We start from the raw sequence: 18,336 nt of genomic DNA on the forward strand, positions 1-18,336 counted from the left end.
ATACCCATTCACTATCTACAGTACTCTGTTAACCCACAATCCATTGACTTTCTACACTCTATTGACTATCTACACACCCATTTGCCAGGGGGGCCTGACAGCTGAGTGTACAGCGCTTCGGATTTGTAGTTCTGAGATTCTGGGTTCGATTCCCGGTGGAGGCGGAAACAAATGGGCAAAGTTTCTTTCACCCTGATGGCCCCTGTTATCTAGCAGTAAATAGGTACCTGGGAGTTAGACAGCTTAGACAGTTAGGATTGGGTTGTGTCAATTTTCAGTACCAACTGTGTCACTTTTCAGTACCAACTGTGTCACCTTCCAGTACCAACTGTGTCACCTTCCAGTACCTACTGTGTCACCTTCCAGTACCAACTGTGTCACCTTCCAGTACCTACTGTGTCACCTTCCAGTACCAACTGTGTCACCTTCCAGTACCTACTGTGTCACCTTCCAGTACCTACTGTGTCACCTTCCAGTACCTACTGTGTCACCTTCCAGTACCTACTGTGTCACCTTCCAGTACCTACTGTGTCACCTTCCAGTACCTACTGTGTCACCTTCCAGTACCTACTGTGTCACCTTCCAGTACCAACTGTGTCACCTTCCAGTACCTACTGTGTCACCTTCCAGTACCTACTGTGTCACCTTCCAGTACCTACTGTGTCACCTTCCAGTACCAACTGTGTCACCTTCCAGTACCTACTGTGTCACCTTCCAGTACCAACTGTGTCACCTTCCAGTACCTACTGTGTCACCTTCCAGTACCTACTGTGTCACCTTCCAGTACCTTACGTGTTTCTACCTCTTTTAGCTCTTGTAGTTATAATCGCTCTTTAAGAGACAGCGAAGCCCTGGCTTCCTCTTTGAGAACTTGGTGAACTTTGGCCGGCTTGTGTTACTTTGGGTTAGGTTAGGTTAGGTTAGGTTAGGCCAAGTTAGAATTAGGTTTGGATTTTTTTTATGTTCCAATTTGGATAGGCTATGTTAGAAATAGGTTAGAAATCGGTTAGGTTAGATTAGGATTCGGATATGTTAGGATTAAATTATGCTAGGATTGGGTTATGTTATAATTAGGCTATACTTAAGTTAGATTAGGTTTGGCTAGATTAGGATTTAGCCTTGGGTTAGGTTAGGATTACGTTAGATAAGGTTAGGCAAAGTTTCCTTAGAGCTGGCTACATTACTTGAAGTTTAGTAAGATTTGCATGCCAAAATCGAGCTTAGAAATCATTAAACAAATTAGAGGAGAAACCTTATTAACTGTAAAATAAAGAGAAACCAACAATCATAAATTTAAAACGAGTTAAAAAATTAATCAATTAAATAGTTAATCCATTAGTCTTGTCTCATATATATATATAATATATATATATATATATATATATATATATATATATATATATATATATATATATATATATATATATACACTAAGCAAGGCTTAGTGTATATATATATAGGTGTTACACTAAGCAAGGCTCGCATATATATATGCGAGCCTTGCTTAGTGTAACACAGAACTAAGATACTCTTGATAATCTGCAAGCTATTAGGGGTGACCTTAATAATCCTTCAGAGACCAAAAGATCTTCAACACCCAACGAAGCAGTGCATTTACTGCACATATTTGTGCTAATGTGTATGACTTTACAGGAAAATAATTGTTGGTTTCATGATGAATGTGTTTTATAGTCGTGTTTGTTATATGTATCTTTGTAATTATGTGCGTGATTATACGCTTGAGAACCAGAGAGTAAGAATTAGTTTTCTAAGATGACTATACATATGTATACGCTTTCACTCACAGGCAAGATAGACGCATTTGTATAAATACATTAGCGTGCATGAAAGGTCACATTCCAGCCCGTCCTCCTAAGGATTCCCAGCGTCAAGAAACTGTCGTACTTAGCTGTCCTCTCCTAACCTTTCTAGTAGACCGAAAACAAAAAAGGGGATACTGTCAATTTTGCGAGCAGCTACCATTTTCTAGTACGACAATTTTTGGCCTTGGGTAGAGTATACGTCAGAATGCGACGCTCTGTTAGGAGGACAGGTGAACACATACATTCCACACTGCTTACATCCCGTCTCTGTACTTACTCAGGTAGAATGGAAGACAGGACATCCCACAATGCCCCGTGCACTGCGACCATGCCACCACTCGGCTCAGAGGGCCTGATGGACGGTAAGTTTGATGTTGTAGGTAATGTTGTTTCTCCGGTAGATTCCTGGTCAGTAGTCAACGTAGTGGGGTCTGTGGGTTCAGTAGAGTCCCCTGGTGTTGGTGTTGTCTCCTCCCCTTCTCCAGCAGCCGTCATGGTCGAGGCATCGGAGCCTTCTCCAGTTGAGGGTAAGGTGGACATGCCATCCGATGACACTGTTGATTCGTCGCCACTTGCTACCGTGGGGCCCGTCGCTCCTCCTCCAGCCGTTGGTTCTGTAGGACTCGTCGTATCTGCTTCCCCTGCGACAGACGGTCGTAATGTGTTTTCCGTCGTGTCTCCGTCGCTCGTGGGGTCCGCTGTACCCCCTTCAGTCGTGGGGTCCGCTGTACCCCCTTCAGTCGTGGGGTCCGTTGTACCCCCTTCGCTCGTGGGGTCCGTCGCGTCTGTCACGTCCGTTGGGTCTGTCGCGTCTGTCACGTCCGTTGGGTCCGTCGTGTCTACTTCATCTGAAGGGATTGTCGTGAACTCCTCCAGGTCGTTAAATTCGCCACCTCCAGCGACCGGAAGCACTAAGAGGAGGAGAAACATGTTTTAGTGGCGGGGCCTCAAACTGGAATATAAATGGTGCTGCGCCTGCGAAACGTTTATATACTGATTTGATGATGTCGTTACCTACGTTTAAAGTTTTCCGATAAACACCAACGCTGGAAATTATGAACGCTCATTATGTCAAAGAGCACAATAGTTGGCGCAGTCCTTTCACAACCTAATGGCACTGCATATTTTAGGATTGGCGTGATGCACGTGGTATATAAGGTCTTTGTTCAGATTTCTAAAAGCAGTACTTATGTTGGTCAAATCAGCATACGACACTGATGATATCCGTTAGCTTTTTTTTTTTTTTTTTTTTTTTTTGAGATATATACAAGAGTTGTTACATTCTTGTACAGCCACTAGTACGCGTAGCGTTTCGGGCAAGTCCTTAATCCTATGGTCCCTGGAATACGATCCCCTGCCGCGAAGAATCGTTTTTTCATCCAAGTACACATTTTACTGTTGCGTTAAACAGAGGCTACAGTTAAGGAATTGCGCCCAGTAAATCCTCCCCGGCCAGGATACGAACCCATGACATAGCGCTCGCGGAACGCCAGGCGAGTGTCTTACCACTACACCACGGAGACTGTATGACTGTATAGGTTAATAGTGTGGTTTAAACTCAGAGGTTTTTCTCTGCCAGTTTGAGCTATCTCATCTCCCATTTGGTACCTTGCGTCTGGCCTCCTATTTCTGGCATCGTTTCATTAGTTTACACTTGCCTAAGTTTAACTCTAGAAGCCATTTGTTGGACCAGTCTTTTAATTTGCCCATCTTATACTTTTCTATTTTCCTACAAGTTAATCTCTAGAAGTTTGTGTGTGCGTGCGCGCGTGTGTGTACATATTTACTGTTCGTGCCTACAGGATCAAGCTATTAGCTCTTGGATCTCGCCTAACCGTCGGTTGTCTAATGTACTGACTTCCGACCTTATTTTCTCTATCATATCTACTAGATATATTGCTCTGTTAACACACCACACATCCTCAGAATGTAGCCCGTAGCAGCTGTCTAACTCCCAAGTACCTATTTACAGCTAGGTAAACATGGATATCAGGTGAAAGATTATGACCATTTGTTTCTGCTTGGCTGGGAATCGAACCCGGGCTCTTAGGACTACGACTTCCAAGCACTGTCCACTCGGCCGCGAGGACGTGTGTGTGTGTGTGTGTGTGTGTGTGTGTGTGTGTGTGTGTGTGTGTGTGTGTGTGTGTGAGTGTGGTGTGTGTGTGCGCGTGTGTGTGTGTGTGTGTGTGTGTGTGTGTGTGGTGTGTGTGTGTGTGTGTGTGTGTGTGTGTGTGTGTGTGTGTGTGTGTGTGTGGGTCCTACATCCCTCAAATCCCTGCAATCCTGATCCGCCAGTATAGAAACTCGCCAACATTCGCTCACACAAGAAGTGTGTTAAAGATGTGGGAATAATATTGTCTCTTGTGATACGCCCCTGTGTTTGTCACACATTATTTTACATTAACGTTTGAAGCTCTTTAAAATAAAATCTTAAAATACCAGTCTGATTTGATGTAAGAGCGTCGGCCTGATGCATATTAAACGCTTACACAAGACTAGTTTGGAAATAGCCACACTTTTAAATCATTTTTGTATTTGGGTTATATTTTTGTGGCGGATTTCCAAATTTTAAATTGTTTTCTGCTCATATTTTGGTCAATATGGTATTCGTATATAGATGAGTTGGGTGTTTTGAATTATTGTTATGTTGACATTGAAAGTTATAGTTGTGGCTTATGTACATAAAACTGAAGATCTACCCAAAATATTCAACATGCTTATACCAACCCGTTCTCGCACTTGCTTATAGTCAATATTGGCTTATTTAATAAGTGCATATGTGGCATACTAATTGATTGTGAATATTTTACTTTACCTTGAAAAGTTTCATAGAAAACACCGACCTTACCTAACCTTCTTAGTATGTTAAGATAATCATCTTATTGCTTCTTAATTACAATTATTACTTAACCTATATCGTTGATAGGTTAAGTAATAATTGTAAATAAGAAGCAATAAGATGCTTATCTTAACATACTAAGAAGGTTAGGTGAGGTCGGGGTTTTCTATGAAGCTTTTCAAGGTAAAGTAAAATATTCACAATCAATTAGTATGCCACATATGCACTTATTAAATAAGCCAATATTGACAATAGCAAGTGCGAGAACGGGTTGCTTATACACATATAATCTCGTCAAGTTAATCGCTATTTCTGTACACACACACAACCAGTTGTCACACAAATTAGATCTATCAAGGAACACTCATTTGGGATTCCAGTATCAGAGTCGTCTCAATATATAAACAAATACATAACTGACCAGATACTTCGTCCGCTTTTTCTAACATAGAAGAGATGGGATCTTGATGTGATTCTGAGACTCAGTGATTCCTCGCAGCCCGGGCTCTTGACTAGGCTTCCCGGTTGACGGGCTCTGACTAGGCTTTCTGATTGACGGGCTCTGACTAGACTTCCCGGTTGACGGGCTCTGACTAGGCTTCCTGGTTGACGGGCTCTGACTAGGCTTCCTGGTTGACGGGCTCTGACTAGACTTCCTGGTTGACGGGCTCTGACTAGGCTTTCTGATTGACGGGCTCTGACTAGACTTCCTGGTTGACGGGCTCTGACTAGACTTCCTGGTTGACGGGCTCTGACTAGGCTTTCTGATTGACGGGCTCTGACTAGGCTTTCTGATTGACGGGCTCTGACTAGACTTCCTGGTTGACGGGCTCTGACTAGGCTTCCTGGTTGACGGGCTCTGACTAAGCTTCCGGTTGACGGGCTCTGACTAGACTTCCTGGTTGACGGGCTCTGACTAGGCTTCCTGGTTGACGGGCTCTGACTAGGCTTCCTGGTTGACGGGCTCTGACTATACTTCCTGGTTGACGGGTTTTGACTATACTTCCTGGTTAACGGGCTGGTCAAACAAGCTGTGTGTGGTTGGTCTTCCTACAAAATCCACAACGCTATCAAGAATAAGTCACTAGATTAGAGATGACATTCGTAACTTCCAGACATATACTCCTTGAACGAACGTAATTAATTCAACGCTCGTTTCACCAACTCTGGCACAAATTACGAACCTCGAATTGGCAACCGGTTTGCATCATATACTCTTTAACAACTCAAAAAAACATCGTGTAAATGAATACTTAATAATACAATGATCAATGCATAATAAATTTCAAGCATGAACACTGCTTCAAACAAATGTTACACGTAAAAGTAGTCTTAGATTTCTTAAATAACAAATAGAACTGTAATAACAATAAGAATTGCTTGTGCTGTTGAGCAAACTTGTCTGCCTCCTGGACTTACCTAGAGGGAAGATGGCGACGCTGCTGCCTATTGATCCTGACGACGATGATGACGATGACGATGACGACGACGATGATGATGAGGACGAGGAGCCGCCACCGGCACCGGTGTCGAAGAAGATGTTTGGATTAAAGAGGAATCCACTAAAGATCGCCCAGATGAACCATCCCTGAATATGAAGAGAAAGACTGATGCAAATGATCTCATTTTAACATATTTATACAATATTTATGTTTGGATGAAGATTGCTACTAATTATTCGTATTTTATCTATTTTGCATTTATATTTAGATATAGATTTAACAACCTTATATTTATATAAGGTTGTTAAATTTAGTTACTCTGTATTTATATAAGGTTGTTAAATCTAGTTACTCTTAACATCAACTAAGGTCAGAACTCAATATTTGTCAGAATTATACTGTATCTGGTGGTTGATGGTGGTTATAGCAGCAGTTACTGAAAGTTATGATAGAGATTGACGACGGCTTTGGCTGTGGTTGATGAAAGTTGAGTTAGAGATTGATAGTGGTGATGGGTGGCAGCTATGGTTGAAGTGATTTGTCGGGTTGTTGTTGTTGGTGGTTGAGGTGTGTTGTGATGATGGAAATGGTGGTATTAGTGACAGTTGGTAATGTAGGTGTAATAGTTGGTTAGCATTAACCAACGCTAGTTCTCTCTACTGTTGGTTAGTGGTTGATAACGGCTGCCATTGCGGTTGATAATGTGGTGTTGCTTTAAGCTGATGTAGAACGTGTAAGGTTGATTAGAAATAGTGAGAAACTTCGTTTGGATATGCAGGTGATGAGTCACAATAACGTGGCTAAAGTAAGTTGACCAGACCACACACACTAGAAGGTGAAGGGACGACGACGCTTCGGTCCGTCCTGGACCATTCTCAAGTCGATTGTCGACTTGAGACCGAAACGTCGTCGTCCCTTCACCTTTAGTGTGTGTGGTCTGGTCAACTTCGTTTGGCTACATAGGAATGCTGTAACATGACACCATTTTCAAAGTGTTCGGATAACGGCGAAGCTGAACGAACTACTAAGATACTTTAAAGTTGACTACCTATGTACTCAAGAAGCTCAACAAGGGTTAAGAGGCTGCTTCAAGAGTCGCAGCTCAAACCTCTTGGAGCCCATCTAGGCGAGTACACTCTCCAGCTTCTTCAAGCGGAAGGCGATTTCTCCAAATAATTTACAGCACCGAGGGGTGTAAAGGCACCCCAACCGTCGACAGCATCCACCCACCCACTTCCTCCTCCTCCTCCGTTATCTTGAGGTTATCTTGAGATGATTTCGGGGCTTTTTAGTGTCCCCGCGGCCCGGTCCTCGACCAGGCCTCCACCCCTAGGAGGGGTGGAGGCAGCAACCCGTGACAGCTGCCCGTGACAGCTGACTAACACCCAGGTACCTATTTTACTGCTAGGTAACAGGGGACATAGGGTGAAACCCGAGACCACAGGATCACAAGTCCAGCGTGCTGTCCGCTCGGCCGACCGGCTCCGTAGCTGCAGTTCTTCTCTATCATACACTAATTCCTGAGCATCAAGCAAAACATTGAGAGGTGCACTCCATTCCTCGGTGTATGTACACTGAAAGATTATTTTAGACTGTGTGCAGTAGGCTATAGTGGTGACCTGAATAACCCTTCAGCGGTTGATAGGCCTTAACCCAAACACCAAACCTAACTAAGCCTGTTTTTCCTTAAATTAAGCTTAAATGTTCTTCCTAGTCACGTATCTGGGTCCATATATTTCTTCCGTTTTGAGTATTGATATCTATGTATTCGCATATCTTTGAGCGAATATGTAGAATTTCCTCGGTGTTGACTGCATAGTCTCGTGTCCCCCAGGCAGCAAAAATATCAGTCAGCATTTTTGTATGTTAGCTATGTTTCCTAGTCTCATGTCACTAATAACAATTGCCTCCTTAGACTTTAGAGACATACGATAAGGAATATGAACGTTCTGTAAGATCTCTATCCTCACACTGGCAAACTCAATAAGTGATTTTTATACACTTCCGCGCATACACTCTTCTGACGTGAATACATTTTTAGAAATACATTCTAACTTTGAGACACTGTTGTATCTCTCTCTCTCTCTCTCTCTCTCTCTCTCTCTCTCTCTCTCTCTCTCTCTCTCTCTCTCTCTCTCTCTCTCTCTCTCTCTTCTCTCTCTCTCTCACTCTCTCACTCTCACTCTCTCACTCTCTCACTCTCTCTCACTCTCTCTCACTCTCTCTCACTCTCTCTCACTCTCACTCTCTCACTCTCTCTCACTCTCTCACTCTCTCTCACTCTCTCTCACTCTCTCACTCACTCACTCACTCACTCACTCACTCACTCACTCACTCACTCACTCACTCTCTCTCTCTCTCTCTCTCTCTCTCTCTCTCTCTCTCTCTCTCTCTCTCTCTCTCTCTCTCTCTCTCTCTCACTCACTCAGAGGTTTACCACCAGACAACACAAGTGCCAGAGCTGAAAGGTATGAGCTACGCGAAGACATGAATTAAACTTCACGTCACTGGAAGATAGCATAGTCAGGGGAGTCATGATCACCGCCTACAAAATTATAGCGGACATAGACAAGGGCAGACCGTCGTGTGTGAGACATGAATAAGAACAAAAAAAAAACAAGAGAATTTTGACATGGGAATTTGTCCTATTTTGACATGGGAACAAAAAAGTTCTAACTAAATGACTCAAAGATTCATTATTTTATTAAAAGTGTCAGGATAGCTAAGAAAATAGTGAAGTAGTGGTTATCTTGAGGTTATCTTGAGATGATTTCGGTGCTTTAGTGTCCCCGCGGCCCGGTTCTCGACCAGGCCTCCCCCCAGGAAGCAGCCCGTGACAGGACTAACACCCAGGTACCTATTTACTGCTAGGTAACAGGGGCATAGGGTGAAAGAAACTGTGCCCATTGTTTCTCGCCGGCGCCCGGGATCGACCCCGGGACCACAAGATCACAAGTCCAGCGTGCTGTCCGCTCGGCCGACCGGCTCCCCTAGTGGACCAGACCCCGAACCTATCTTTAAATGCTATCATGACAGGACTTAATAGGTTTGGGAATCTGTACACCAATTGATTAAGAGTTGAGAGGCGGGGACCAAAGAGCTGAAGCTCAATCCCCGGCAGCACAAGTAGGTGAGTACAAACACAGACACACAAAAACATACCATCGCTTCACTCACAAACATTAAAACTGTCTTCTTTTTACTCCACAATAAAAGGCACGGAGCATAGGCACCAATGGGAAGCAGTTGCCTTAATAAGCCCCAGACAATTACCTTCGCTCTGATGGCTAACTAAATTACCGTATTAAAAAACAAGGCAGTCTCCAGGGAGGAGGGGACAGCTTCCTTCTGTCTGTCTGTCTGTGGTCTGTCTGTCTGTCTGTCTGTCTGTGTCTGTCTTCTGTCTGTCTGTCTGTCTGTCTGTCTGTCTGTCTGTCTGTCTGTCTGTCTTTCTGTCTGTCTATTTGTCTGTCTGTCTGTCTCTGTCTTTATCTATATTTGTCTTCTTCCCTCTACGTGTAACCAACCCCAACAACACAGTCTATCTCCCACAACACACAACACTGTCTCCCTTGCTATACAACTTACTCCCCCCACACAACCTGTTCTCCAACAACACGCTTCCACTCAGCCCACATATCTCCCCGGGCTGGGAGAGCGCGTCACAAGGTGGTCGAGGAGAGCCCAAATTAAAGGTCGGGAAGCAGTCAGTGAACAAGCCGGAGCGGCCCTGGTAGACGACGACAGGTGGCCGCCGCGGCGTTAGTGGGTGAGCCTTGGATGACGGGGCCATCAGATGGGTGGTGGGTGGGGTGTCTGGAGGGCGGGATGGGGGGAAAGAATTGTGGTAAGGGTCGTGAAGAGGGAGAGGGGTGGATTGAGAGAGAAACGGAAGGAATAACGGAAAGACGAGGAACGATAGGAGACACAGACGAAGCAAATGAAGGAGGAATGGAAGCAGACAAGGACCAATAACGGGACTGAAGTATGTTGACCAGACCACACACTAGAAGTTGAAGGGACGACGACGTTTCGGTCCGTCCTGGACAACAATCGACTTGAGAATGGTCCAGGACGGACCGAAACGTCGTCGTCCCTTCAACTTCTAGTGTGTAGTCTGGTCAACAGACAAGGACCCTTGCATAACAAACCAGTAAGCAACCCGGTATGAACACTCTTGACATTTGAGTATTTGGTGGAGGTAGGGATAACCTATCCAAGGATGGGATAGGAAAGGAAAAGCCTGAATTACCGAAGAGGAAAATATGACGAGATGAGGAACTTCATAATGGGAATACCATGGGAAACAGAACTCAGAGAAAAGACTGTTCAAGATATGATGGATTACGTCACCCAGTAGTCCCAGGAAGCTGCAGACAGGTTTATCCTGTTCCAAAAGGAGAACAATGAAAGAACAACAGAAGAATCCATGGTTCAATCAGTAATGTAAGGTAGCGAAGCAATTGAGTACAAGAACATGGAATAACTACAGGAATAAAAGAACACCAGAGAGCAGGGAGAGATACCAAAGGGCCAGGAATGAGTACCACAGAGTGAGGAGAGAAGCAAAGAGATCCAACCAAAACTGCTCCACAGCCACATTATGAGGAAAACAGCAGTGAGGAACAAGTAATGAAACTGAGAAAAGTGGAGAGAGATACACAGAGAATGACAAGAATGTGTGTGAAGAACTCAACAATAGATTCCAAGAGGTGTTCACAATAGAGCAAGAAGCCCCAATACTAAATGAGGAGGCAAACCAAGCAGCCTTGGAGGAATTTGAGCTCACCAGTGAGGCCAAAATGAATCTGTTGGAGCTAAATGTGACAAAAGCTGTTGGGCCTGACGGAATCTCACCGTGGATACTAAAGGAGGGTGCAGAAGCACTAAGTGTGCTGCTCTCTATGGTGTATAATAGATCACTGGAAACAGGAGACCTTCCGGAAAGCTGGAAGTCAGCTAATGTAGTCCCAATATACAAAAAGGGTGGCAGGCAAGAGGCGCTGAGCTACAGGCCAGATTCCCTAACTTGTATACCATGGAAGGTGATGGAGAAGTTCGCGAGGAAAAGGCTCATAGAACATATGGAGGGGAAAGAGCTTTGTAACACACCACCAGCATGGGTTTAGGGATGGTAAATCGAGCCTCACAGGCTTAATAGAATTATATGACCAGGCGACAAAAATTAAGCAAGAAAGAGAAGGGTGGGCAGTCTGCATTTTCTTGAACTGTCAGAAAGCCTTTGAAACAGTACCTCCATAAAAGGTTGTTACAAAAGTTGAAGAAACAGCCAGGAGTTAAAGGTAAGGTGCTCCATTGGACAAAGGGGAGTATCTAAGCAACATAAAACAGCGAGTAACTGTGTGTGGGGGGGGGGGGGGAGACATCACAGTGGCGAGGTGTTATCAGCAGAGTCCCAAAGGGCTCTGTACTTGGACCCATCCTGTTTCTTATATATGTAAACGATCTTCCAGAGGGTATAGACTCGTTCCTTTCAATGTTTGCTGATGATGCAAAAATTATGAGAAGAATCAAGACAGATGAAGATAGATAGAGACTACAGGACGATCTGGACAAACTGGAGGAATGGTCTAGAAAATGGCTACTAAAGTTTAACTCAGGAAAGTGTAAATTAATTAAATTAGGCGAAGTGAGCAGGAGGCTGAACACAAGGTACCATCTGGGAGGTGAAATTCTGCAAGAGTTACATAAAGAGAAAGATCTGGGGGTTGATATCACACCGAACCTGTCCCCAGAAGCCCACATCTAAAGGATATCATCAGCGGCATAAGCAAGATTGGCCAGCATAAGAACTGCCTTTAAAAACTTGTGTAAGGAATCGTTCAGGACCCTGTATAACACTTATGTCAGACCAATCGTGGAGTATGCAGCTCCAGCCTAGAGTCCATACCTAGTTAAACACAAGACAAAGCTAGAGAAGATTCAGAGGTATGCCACTAGACTACTCCCAGAACTGAGAGGTATGAGCTACGAGGAAAGGCTACTGGAGCTAAACCTCACGTCCCTAGAAGACAGAAGAGTAAGGGGAGACATGATAATCACCTACAAAATTCTCAGGGGTATTGTCAGGGTGGGCAAAGACAAACTATTTAGCATGGGTGGAACGCGAACAAGGGGACACAGGTGGAAACTTAGTACCCACATGAGCCACAGAGACAATAGATTTTTTTCAGTATCAGAGTAGTTAACAAATGGAATGCATTAAGCAGTGATGTGGTGGAGGCTGACTCCATACACAGTTTCAAATGTAGATTTAATAGAGCCCAATAAGCTCCGGAATCTGTACACGAATTGATTGACAGTTGAGAGGCGGGACTAAAGAGCCAAAACTCAACCCCCGCAAGCACAACTAGGTGAGTACTCAACACTTGCTGCCCAAACTCCTTCGTCTGGTGTTGGTCTTATTACTCTGAAGGGACTTTTAAGACCACAAGGAATTACTGCACATAAATCGTGAAACGGGATATTTTTCGGTGTAAATCCTTAACCTTGATTGTTTTGGTGTTGGACTTAACGCATATCAAACTATGAAAGCTTATTAAGGTAACACAATAGCTCACTGATCAGCAGACATATATACTATAGTCTTGGACTAAAGTAAACTGTAAAAACACCGGAACGTTGGATTGATTGATTGATAAAGATTAAGCCACCCAAAAGGTGGCACGGGCATGAATAGCCCGTAAGTGGTGGCCCTTTTGAGCCATCACCAGTATCAATAGATGACACTGGAGATCTGTGGAGGTGCGACTGCACCCTGCGTGACGGGAGATGTCTCCCGTGGAACGTTGGTGTATTTATGAGTATATGTATCCCTCTCGATGTTAGAATTTTAAATACAGTATAGTCCTAATATGTTAACTGCAGTAAGCCCAACGCAACAAACGTGTATTTTCAGGATTTTCAGAATGTTTTATATTCTGAAAATGTTTATATTTAGAATTTTTATATTTATATTTTTTATATTTATATTAAAGTACATCGTCATAAACTTTCATCACAAGAAAAGCTGGATGTAACAGGCGCGAAGGTCTACCTACACAACCCGTTCTCGCAAATGTAATAAGTCAATATTGACTTATTAAATATGTGCATAGGTGACATACTTAACATAATAGTTTCCCTTGAAAAGCTTCATAGAAAACACCGACTTTACCTAACCTACTTAGTATGTCAAGATAAGCATCTTATTGCTTCGTAATTACAATTATTACCTAACCTATACCTATAATAGGTTAAGTAACAATTGTAATTACGAAGCTATAAGATGCTTATTTTAACATACTAAGTAGGTTAGGTAAGGTCGGTGTTTTCTATGAAGCTTTTCAAGGGAAACTATTATGTTTAGTATGTCACCTATGCACGCAACTAATAAGTCAATATTGACTTATTAAAGTTGCGAGAACGGGTTGACCTACAAGGCACAAAAAATCACGAAATGTAAACCAGCGATAGATAGTATTCCAGTGAAGTGTATTAGATGTTGTTGTTGTTGTTGTTTAAGATTCGCTACCTGGAACAAAAAGTTCCAAGCAGCACGGGCTATGGTGAGCCCGTATAACGTGTAATAGAATGGTTGGTACGCAACATATGGAGTGTACTGCAAGAGGGGCATATCTTGGGACCACTTCTATTCCCGATTTACATAAATGACAAGGAATGTGTGTAATAATCATGTGTCATATACAAGTTAGATTACACCCCAACTAAGGGGGACAAACTCACACCACTAGCCCGTTGTAGATGGCTAATTGCTGACTTCGACAGGTTAGTTGAACTCACACATGATAAGTGATTGTCACCGCTGATAAAGGCAGAGTGGTAAGAGTCAGTAGAAGTTAAGGTGGAAGTCATTGGGTATATTTCGAAGTCAATCAAAATGAATCCGGGAAAAATGACCCAGCAGTGGTTTTGTGTTTAGCTTGAAGCCTCTCAACCTCTGGAGGGTTGATCACTCACAATAGCTCACTGACCAACCAGAAAGTATACTTTAGTCTTGGACATAGCCTAGGACTAAAATAAAATAAAATAAAATACAATTCTCTTCTCCGAGGCTATGGGTCCCTACACTTGCACCAGAGGTGGTACCCCTTCACTAAAATATATTCACCAAGAGAGGCACGCCTCGCTGTGTGTGTGTGTATATATTATATATATATATATATATATATATATATATATATATATATATATATTAATATATATCCCTGGTGTATATATTTTGGTGTTAGGCTTCAGGTATATCAGCCTCTGGAGGGTTGGTGAAGCAATTCTTAAAGCTTCCTGACCAGAAAGTATACTTTAGTAAGTAAACTCTCAGTATAATATACACCGAGTAGCGGGGTTCGCCTCTGGGTGTATTTCCTTGTTTAAAACCTATATAGGCAGTGTATTGAGGTATTAACTAAAGTTTAATATATGTCAACACTGGTCACTACTTCCGTGTTTATTGACTTTGTGTCCAGGATTTATGTCCGGATGTTGTGAAAGATGTTGTGTCGGTGTCTTGTATTGTCCATACAACACATATCTGTCCAGGTAATGTGTTTAGGTGTCCAGGCAGTATATTCACGCAATTAACACGTTCAACCCAGGTGTATGTGTGTGTGTGTGTGTGTGTTGAACAGGATTGAACAGCTGAACAAGAATGAACACACCTCGAGTGTAGAAAGCGCTGGCAACTTCCTATCATGCGAGACATGAAGATTACACCCTTAACTTTCCGTTCCCACGACTCTTCGTCGCTTAAACAGGTGTGTGTGTTGTAGTGTGTGTGTGTGTGTGTGTGTGTGTGTGTGTGTGTGTGTGTGTGTGTGTGTGTGTGTGTGTATGTGTCCTAGGCTACATGATCCTTTAGGGTGGAGCCTCAGCTCCTAAACCCGACATTCCAAACATTAGTAGTCGAATGCAATGAACGGTGTATTGTGTACCGCTCAGTGTGTATACCTAGAAGTGGGTTACACCACTTCTAGGTATACTCACTGAGTTTACTACAGCTCAGGACTAAAGTTCATTTATTAATCGGTCAACAATATGCCATTATCCGTCAGTAGAGAGTTAACGGGATGGAGAGGAATAACGGGATAGAATGGAACAAAGAGGAGGAAAGACACTATTGAGGAAGGAGTGAGAGGAGTGAGAGTAAGGAAGAGGGAGTGAGTGGATGGGAAAGGGAAGATATTCTTCCAAGCCAGATTAACCGTACAGTACCGGAAAGGGACAGAGGAGGAGGAGAACGGGGTCAATGGAACGGTACCCATCCACTTTGGTCCATTGGAGGGATCGGACTCCGACCCTGCCAGGTGCAAGGCCGTCACTGTACCGACCAATCCAAGTGGATGAACTAGCTTAGCGTTAAATGCATCCAGTGGGGAATGAATTCAGGTGACGGGGGTCTTACTAACAATTGAGGAATCATAGTCAGACATTGTTTATCACGTCCAAACTTGGGAGGAAGTAGAGACAGACATTGTTTAACATGGGAGGAACCAGAGAGACAGTGACTAACATGGGAGGAACCAGAGAGACAGTGACTAACATGGGAGGAACCAGACAGTGACTAACATGGGAGGAACCAGAGAGACAGTGACTAACATGGGAGGAACCAGAGAGACAGTGACTAACATGGGAGGAACCAGAGAGACAGTGACTAACATGGGAGGAACCAGAGAGACAGTGACTAACATGGGAGGAACCAGAGAGACAGTGACTAACATGGGAGGAACCAGAGAGACAGTGACTAACATGGGAGGAACCAGACAGTGACTAACATGAGAGGAACCAGAGAGACAGTGACTAACATGAGAGGAACCAGAGAGACAGTGACTAACATGGGAGGAACCAGAGAGACAGTGACTAATATGAGAGGAACCAGAGAGACAGTGACTAACATGGGAGGAACCAGAGAGACAGTGACTAACATGGGAGGAACCAGAGAGACAGTGACTAACATGGGAGGAACCAGACAGTGACTAACATGAGATGAACCAGAGAGACAGTGACTAACATGAGAGGAACCAGACAGTGACTAACATGAGAGGAACCAGAGAGACAGTGACTAACATGAAGGAACCAGAGAGACAGTGACTAACATGGGAGGAACCAGAGAGACAGTGACTAACATGAGAGGAACCAGGAGACAGTGACTAACATGGGAGGAACCAGACAGTGACTAACATGAGAGGAACCAGAGAGACAGTGACTAACATGAGAGGAACCAGAGAGACAGTGACTAACATGAGAGGAACCAGAGAGACAGTGACTAACATGAGAGGAACCAGAGAGACAGTGACTAACATGAGATGAACCAGAGAGACAGTGACTAACATGGGAGGAACCAGACAGTGACTAACATGAGAGGAACCAGAGAGACAGTGACTAACATGAGAGGAACCAGAGAGACAGTGACTAACATGAGAGGAACCAGAGAGACAGTGACTAACATGAGAGGAACCAGAGAGACAGTGACTAACATGGGAGGAACCAGAGAGACAGTGACTAACATGAGAGGAACCAGAGAGACAGTGACTAACATGAGAGGAACCAGAGAGACAGTGACTAACATGAGAGGAACCAGAGAGACAGTGACTAACATGAGATGAACCAGAGAGACAGTGACTAACATGAGAGGAACCAGAGAGACAGTGACTAACATGAGAGGAACCAGAGAGACAGTGACTAACATGAGAGGAACCAGAGAGACAGTGACTAACATGAGAGGAACCAGAGAGACAGTGACTAACATGGGAGGAACCAGACAGTGACTAACATGGAAGGAACCAGAGAGACAGTGACTAACATGGAGGAACCAGAGAGACAGTGACTAACATGGGAGGAACCAGAGAGACAGTGACTAACATGGGAGGAACCAGAGAGACAGTGACTAACATGAGAGGAACCAGAGAGACAGTGACTAACATGGGAGGAACCAGACAGTGACTAACATGAGAGGAACCAGAGAGACAGTGACTAACATGAGAGGAACCAGAGAGACAGTGACTAACATGAGAGGAACCAGAGAGACAGTGACTAACATGAGATGAACCAGAGAGACAGTGACTAACATGGGAGGAACCAGACAGTGACTAACATGAGAGGAACCAGAGAGACAGTGACTAACATGAGAGGAACCAGAGAGACAGTGACTAACATGAGAGGAACCAGAGAGACAGTGACTAACATGAGAGGAACCAGAGAGACAGTGACTAACATGGGAGGAACCAGAGAGACAGTGACTAACATGAGAGGAACCAGAGAGACAGTGACTAACATGAGAGGAACCAGAGAGACAGTGACTAACTTGAGAGGAACCAGAGAGACAGTGACTAACATGAGAGGAACCAGAGAGACAGTGACTAACATGAGATGAACCAGAGAGACAGTGACTAACATGAGAGGAACCAGAGAGACAGTGACTAACATGAGAGGAACCAGAGAGACAGTGACTAACATGAGAGGAACCAGAGAGACAGTGACTAACATGAGAGGAACCAGAGAGACAGTGACTAACATGAGAGGAACCAGAGAGACAGTGACTAACATGAGATGAACCAGAGAGACAGTGACTAACATGAGAGGAACCAGAGAGACAGTGACTAACATGGGAGGAACCAGACAGTGACTAACATGGGAGGAACCAGAGAGACAGTGACTAACATGGGAGGAACCAGAGAGACAGTGACTAACATGGGAGGAACCAGAGAGACAGTGACTAACATGGGAGGAACCAGACAGTGACTAACATGGGAGGAACCAGAGACACAGTGACTAACATGGGAGGAACCAGAGAGACAGTGACTAACATGGGAGGAACCAGAGAGACAGTGACTAACATGGGAGGAACCAGAGAGACAGTGACTAACATTAGAGGAACCAGAGAGACAGTGACTAACATGGGAGGAACCAGAGAGACAGTGACTAACATGGGAGGAACCAGAGAGACAGTGACTAACATGGGAGGAACCAGAGGACAGTGACTAACATTAGGAACCAGAGAGACAGTGACTAACATGGGAGGAACCAGAGAGACAGTGACTAACATGGGAGGAACCAGAGAGACAGTGACTAACATGGGAGGAACCAGAGAGACAGTGACTAACATTAGAGGAACCAGAGAGACAGTGACTAACATGGAGGAACCAGAGAGACAGTGACTAACATGGGAGGAACCAGAGAGACAGTGACTAACATTAGAGGAACCAGAGAGACA

The 18,336-nt window shown here is 44.0% G+C and overlaps 1 pseudogene; it reads right to left on the reverse strand.

Moving 5' to 3' along the window:
• The window catches only part of LOC138357055 (papilin-like), a 7,520-nt pseudogene extending 4,767 nt beyond the window's left edge, over positions 1-2,753 (reverse strand).
• Positions 2,754-18,336: the final 15,583 nt, after the last annotated feature.

This window comes from Procambarus clarkii, chromosome 75, assembly GCF_040958095.1.
Source record: "Procambarus clarkii isolate CNS0578487 chromosome 75, FALCON_Pclarkii_2.0, whole genome shotgun sequence".
Lineage (NCBI taxonomy): Eukaryota > Metazoa > Arthropoda > Malacostraca > Decapoda > Cambaridae > Procambarus > Procambarus clarkii.